We start from the raw sequence: 6000 nt of genomic DNA, 5'->3' as shown, positions 1-6000 counted from the left end.
CGATCTTGTTAGCAACTCGCTCACCCCCAATTTGGGTACCTGACAGCGTTCGTGGCCCCGAGTGCACTCCAGTCGGCGCGTGCGAGTGAAGGGGGAACAGCGGCGAGCCGGGTAATTTTAGTCCCCTTCTCAATGTAGTCCCTTCCTAGGCTCAGCATTTCTCTCCTACTCCAAACTTGCTGGGGGGGGAGGGGGGCGAGGGGTCAGGGAGTAAGTGGCGGGAGGGGGAGAGAAAAGAGAGAGATGAGTGGCGGCGGTGCGGGGGGGGAGGTGAGTTTGACGCGCGAAGCACATCAGAGCGTTGGAGAGGGCCAAGACCGAGGAGCGGAGAAGGAGAGCAAAAGAAGAGAAAAGAAAGGTGAGGGAGGGAAAGAGGCGAAAAGGAAAGAAGGAGAGAGCGGCGAGAGCGCAGAGAGAGCGCGAGCCGAGCGGAGCCGAGCGCTGGCGGCGGCGGCGGCGCGGCGCTCCGCTCCGTCCTCGGCTCCGCGCCGGCTTTTGCGGGCGGCCGGCGGCGCGGGGCCCTTTGGAAATAGAATAGCCAATGTAATCTGACACTTCAACTTGCTCGGCTCCGGGCGAGTTGATTCACTTACTCACCCCCTAACGCCGAGTTCCTTTTCACTGTCTGTGGACATTAAAAAAGCGAGCGACGGCGGGCGCCCGGGAGAGCGAGCGGCCGGGCGGCGGGAGGGCGAGCGGCGATCGGGCGGCCGAGCGAGCGAGCAGCGCCGGCGCAGCGCAGTGACCCCAGCCCCGGTCGGCGCGGAGCAGCAGCCGGAGCGGAGCCGATCTCGGCGACCTCGCAGCGCTCCTCCCGGCCCGAGCCGGCCCTGCCCGGCGGCGGCGGCGGCGGCGGCGGCGGCGGCAGCGGCGCGTCCTCCAGCGGCGGCAGCGGCGCTCGCAGCGCTCGGTAAGTTTGGGGCCAGACCCAGGCGCCCACTGGCCCCGGGCCTTCCTCCCGCTCCCCGCGGACTCTTGGGGTGCGAGTGTGGGGCGCTGGGTGCTGGGGCTTTTCCCTTTAAGGGTCCGCCGGGGCCAGGCGAGCCGGGCGAGCGGCCGGCGGCCGGGCTCCGCTGCGCTCCTCTTGGCGGCGGGGCACCGAGGCCCAGGCGACCGGCGAACGCCAGGCTGCGGGGAGCTGGCGTGGGCTGCGCGCGGGGACCGGGGCTCGCCGGGTGTGCGGGGCGTGAGTGCGGTTGTGCGCGCGCGGACCTGGTGCCCGCCTCCTGCCGGCGCGCCTCCAGCGCTGTTCAGTACACCCGGGGGCCGGGCAGGACCGAGATTCGGGGAGGAAGGAGGGAAGGACGCGGGTAGGACCACCTCGGTCTCCCTCGCCTCCTTTGGGGAGACGAGAAGTTGTGCGCCTGTGTGTACGAGAACCGCCAGGGAAGGCGCCGGATTTCGGGGTGGCAAGGAGTGGTGGTGTTAAGTTGTGCATCTGAATTTCTAGGGAAAACACACACTTTTGTAAATGGGAGGTGGGGGCGCGGTTAAGTTGTTTGTGTGTGAATTGCCCGGGGAGACGCGGCGCACAGTACTAGCGGGGAACACCAAGGGGTGTGTGTAGGGGCTTCTTGTGGGTCTTTAAAAGCCAGAGGGGCGTTAAGGCCAACGACTGGACCGGGCTGCCCTGGCCAGGAGGGGAGCCCAGAGGGAAGATGTGCGTGTGTGTGCGCGCGCGTTGCAAATACGAAAGTAATTTCCCCGTGTTCTTTCTTCCTCCGTCTCCCGCGGCGGCGGCCCCGGGGGAGTGGGAGGCCGGCCGGGGCCGAGGTTGGGGGGTCGGGCCAGGGATGGAACTGGGGTGGGGGGCGGGCTCTGGAAGCTTGTTTCACATTCCTGGCGTCTGGCTGGGGAGAAAACAGTGGGGAGCGCGGCCTCGGCGTCTGGGGCGCGGGCAGCGCGCGCGCGTCGCCCCCTCGCCGGGGACATCTGTCCAGGAAGCCAGCCGGGTGGGGAGAGGGCGCGGTGCGGAGGGCAGGCTCCCCGCCCCGGAGCAGCGGGGGCGCGGGCGAGGGGCGGCCGCCTTCCCGGCCATTGTGCGCCAGCAGATTTTCACGGGAGACTGCCCCAGAGCCGCCGGAGAAGGCCGGGAGCCGGCCTCAGCCCCGGGTTTAAAAGACACTCCAGGAATGTAAACAACCCGGGCGGGAGGGCGGGCAAGCAGGAGCGCGCCAAGGCAGCCGGCCCTGGCCCCCCACCCATCCCAGGGGACAGCCCGACGGCAGAGCCGCCCTGCCCTAGCCCTCTACCTGCCGCAAACTTTTTCCTCCTCTGCCTTCCCTTCCCACCTCGCCCCTCCAGCGGGGCACAGAGCGAGGGCCTTTCTCAGGGCGCGGGCAAGGGCGCCTGGCACCCGGTGCCTGACCCTGGAGGCCTGGCGGCTCAGCCCCTGCTTGGGTGTCAGGAGTCCCGTCTGCTCCTGCCTGGGAGCCGCAAGCTTCCTGAGCAGGCAGCGCCCGAGTAACTGGGGCTCTGAGAGCCTGCCCGCCTCCCTCCTTCCCCTATCCCTCCCTCCCGCGGCGGCTCCTTCCCCCGCTCTCCCCCCTCTCCTCTCCCCTGACTGCTTTTCCAATGCCCTGACATGAGGGAGGAAGATTTAACTTGGCAGCCCAAACAAATGTTCTCTCAGAGGTCCTCCAAGAAGCTAGCGGCTGGGCTGGCAGGATGAGGGCACTGCTTGGCCAGCCTTTTCCTCCTCCCTGCCTTGCCTTGGCCATTCGGAGCCTCCTGGGTGGACAGCCCAGGGCATGCGAGAGAGTAGGGCCCAACCCCACAGACTGAAAAGGGCAGTGGGAAGCCGCCTATGGAAGCCTCTGGCTTGCTGCTGGACAGGAGCCACCGGGAGCTGCCTCCTGGTGCCAAGGGTTTTCTGGAGGATTTTCTTGAGCAACAGTTTGTCTCTTTGCTGCAACCTGGGAACAGGGCCTGGTAGACCAGAGGGTTAACCAGTGCTGTCTCCTCCTCTCTCGTGGGTGTGAGGACCGGCTGGTTGCACAGGGCAGGGCAGGAGGCCAGAGGCTGTTCCCAGAGGTGCCTGGGTTTGCTTATTATTGTCTTTTGAAGGTAAAGATAAAGAGGCAGGCGCTGTGGCTGGGAATGGGCAGCTTGGCTGGTGATGAATTCCAACTTGCCTACACTGGAGTTTGTATGGTCCCGGGAGTTTAAACGTTGGTCGTAAGCTATCAGGGAAGTTTAGATGAGGGAGCAAGCCCCTAACTTTCTCTGGCCTGGCTGCCTTTTGAGGGGTCCAGAGTGGGGGGGAATTCCTGGCCCCTGGCTTGCCTGCTGACTGGTCCTGGTGGTATGGTTTGTGAATGCCCTGGGCCCTGTGCTGACCTTTCTCTCTTCAAGTTGAGGATGTTGAAACACCAGCATCAAACAAAAGACACATTGAAAGCCGTATCTGCCACAGAGCACGTGTGACTTTGGGACCAAGGGAATCCATTTGGAGGGAGATGGTGTTTTCTTCTGAGTTTTATGGTTTCAGTTGGGTTTTGTTTTTCCCCAAAGGACAGAAGCATCTCCTTGTCCCAAGTCACGAGGTTATGAAATGCTGTTTTCACATGTAAATCTGAAAACTTAAGACTTCTGAGAGTTGGTGGCAGTGACTTGGCTGGGAGGGGGGCCAGGCAGAGGCAGTAGGGAGTTTTCAAGAGTTTTAAATGGTTTAGGATTGGGGTTTGGAGGCATTCAGGGTATGGCTCACAGAGAAGAAGAGTCGGGGAAAAGAAAGTGCTGGACTTATGGGAAACTTTGATAACTAGCCCTGTGTATGCTGCTTTGTGGGGACAAAATGTCCTTTTTTCCTCCTAAGGAAAAAGGGGAGGAGGATCCTCGTTCCTTATACAGCCAGGAGTAAAGTGAAGCAAGGTCCAGAGAGTGTGCGGTTTGGCCACAGAACCGTGGTTTCTCTCACACACACCCTCCCCAGCGACAGTAACACAACATTATCTCCATCCCTGGCCGCAAGAGATGTGTGCTGACATAGGAGAGTTGTCCGTGTTCCACTCATCCTGGAAAATTGCAGAGGAAAGGACCCAGCTGAGAAGAGCTGCAGACTCCACTTTTTACCTGACTGACAGAGATAGGGGGCGGATAAGGAAGGAAGACACTTGGAGGCCTGCTGTGTTCTGAAAGTTTTGTCACAGGAGGACCCATGTGTAAAGCCTCAGATACTGAGTTCTCTGGCCTTGGCCAGGGTCCAACAGCGGCTGTGACCCCAGCTTCAGGGTGAGATGTTGCTGTTAGAAATTTGGGCACCAACAGGTTAATTTCCGGAAGCTTCTCTGGGCACTCTGTCACGGAACCGGGAAGCAGGGCCTGCCAGGTCTTGACTGGGTCCCCTGCGTTTTCATTCATAACTTTGTTCCCGAGGGCCCTTGCCGGCTCCTATCACCGCCTCATCTTTATGAGGTTCCTTAGGTTTTGTGTGGACAACAAAGGCCGGGCTGCTGTAATTACCCTGAACCCCGCTACAGCCTTGCCTGGTGACTGCTCTGACCTCTCAGCAGGACACAGTGGCCTCTGTCCACGCCCTCCGAGGGGGAGCCTTTTTTCCCTAGAGCCTCTGAGGACGGGGGAAGGCAGAGCCTGCCTGGGCTGTAAGCTCCAGGGGTGATTGTGAGGTTGGACCCTGCCCTCGGGGAAGACAAAGGGAGGCTGAGAAAAACCAGTCCCAGGCACAGGCTCCGGGGAAAGAATCCAGAAACCCAGTGTGATTATGCGGGTCTTCCCATTACCTGAGGAGGTGGGGGAGAAGTGGCAGGAGGCTGCAGCTGGCTGGCTGCTTTGGGCCAGTAGCTTCATTCTGCTGGGCCTCAGTCTCCTCATCTGTAAAATGGGTCCAAGGGCAGAACCCTTCCTATCCCACTTGGTTGCTGTGAGGATGAGGCAGATGTTGTCACAGGAGCCCTGGGCATGTGTCCCCTGAAGGCTTGGTAGACTCTGGGTGCAGAATGGATTGGAGCACAAAAGAGTTGAATTGGAGGTGCTAGAAGCATTTTCCAGAAGCTGCTCTCCCATCCAGGCCTACCTCCCTGGCAGCTTATTGTCTAGCCTTGGCTTGCATGGCCCCATGACGGGGCGCTCACCACCTATGGGAAGCCTCTGCCTTCAATGGGTAGCACTGGCTGTTAGCATGCTCTGCTGCATGGCATACCTTCTGGAAATTAACCCCTCCTGACCCTCACTCTGGGCTTGAGGTGCTGGGGTTCCTCTAGACCACAGACTTGTTCTTTCCTGAATGATCACAGATTCAAGACCACTGACCAGGCAGGCCAACTGACGTGGGGTGGGGGGGCACCCTTCAAGTGGCTGCTTCTAGCCCTTATTGGGAGTGACCTGTGGGGAGTGGGAGGGTCTGCCTGAGGGGCTCAGTGTTGTCTGTCTTTCTGTGCCAGTTTTGCCTCTTGGCACCTTCTCTCGTAGATCGGGTATGAGGAGAAGAAAGGAGATTCACGATAGGGGGTGGGGTCAGGTCAGGGGCCCAGCATTGGTGCCACAGAGATTTCATGAGAGTCCGCAGAGTGAGGACCGTGGCCTGTGAGAGACGCCGAAGTGTGTAAGACAGGTCCTGTTCTGTAGGAGCTTCCAGACCAGTAAGGTCAGGAGGATCAGTCCAAATAAATAATTAACCACCACCAGCTGGCTGCCTGCCACGGGCGCATGACGACAGTGATAGCCACAGACCCTCGCCTTTGTATGGCACTTGGTGGATTTAGAAGCACTCTTCCGACTTTGTTTAACCCCCTTAACAACAGTGGAACCTAGCTACTGTTTGGAATTACCCCCATTTAACAGAGAGGAAAACCGAGGTTCAGAGAGGTAGAATAACGTGTGGCTAAGCCAGGACTCAACTCCAGGCCTTACAGATGCCAACACTCTGTGCTGCCGCCTTCCCAGTCCACCAACCAGGCAGGGACACGGGTGCAGAAGTTGGAGTGGACCCGGAGAATGGGGGGTGGGGACTGAGATTAAGGACAAAGAGCTGTGCCCAGG

General features: G+C 60.5%; 1 protein-coding gene across 5 annotated transcripts in view; it reads left to right on the top strand.

Moving 5' to 3' along the window:
• Nucleotides 1–746: 746 nt before the first annotated feature.
• Nucleotides 747–6000, top strand: part of ZMIZ1 (zinc finger MIZ-type containing 1) — a 236979-nt gene continuing 231725 nt past the window's right edge. For all 5 annotated transcript variants that reach the window (XM_087431979.1, XM_087431980.1, XM_087431981.1 and 2 more), the window contains exon 1: nucleotides 747–910. The gene's annotated coding sequence lies outside the window, so the exon portion shown is untranslated. The remainder of the gene's footprint in view (nucleotides 911–6000) is intronic.

The sequence above is a fragment of the Ceratotherium simum genome, chromosome 6 (genome assembly GCF_057802395.1).
Source record: "Ceratotherium simum simum isolate JZ-2026a chromosome 6, ASM5780239v1, whole genome shotgun sequence".
Lineage (NCBI taxonomy): Eukaryota > Metazoa > Chordata > Mammalia > Perissodactyla > Rhinocerotidae > Ceratotherium > Ceratotherium simum.
This window is presented reverse-complemented; position numbering and strand designations above follow the sequence as displayed.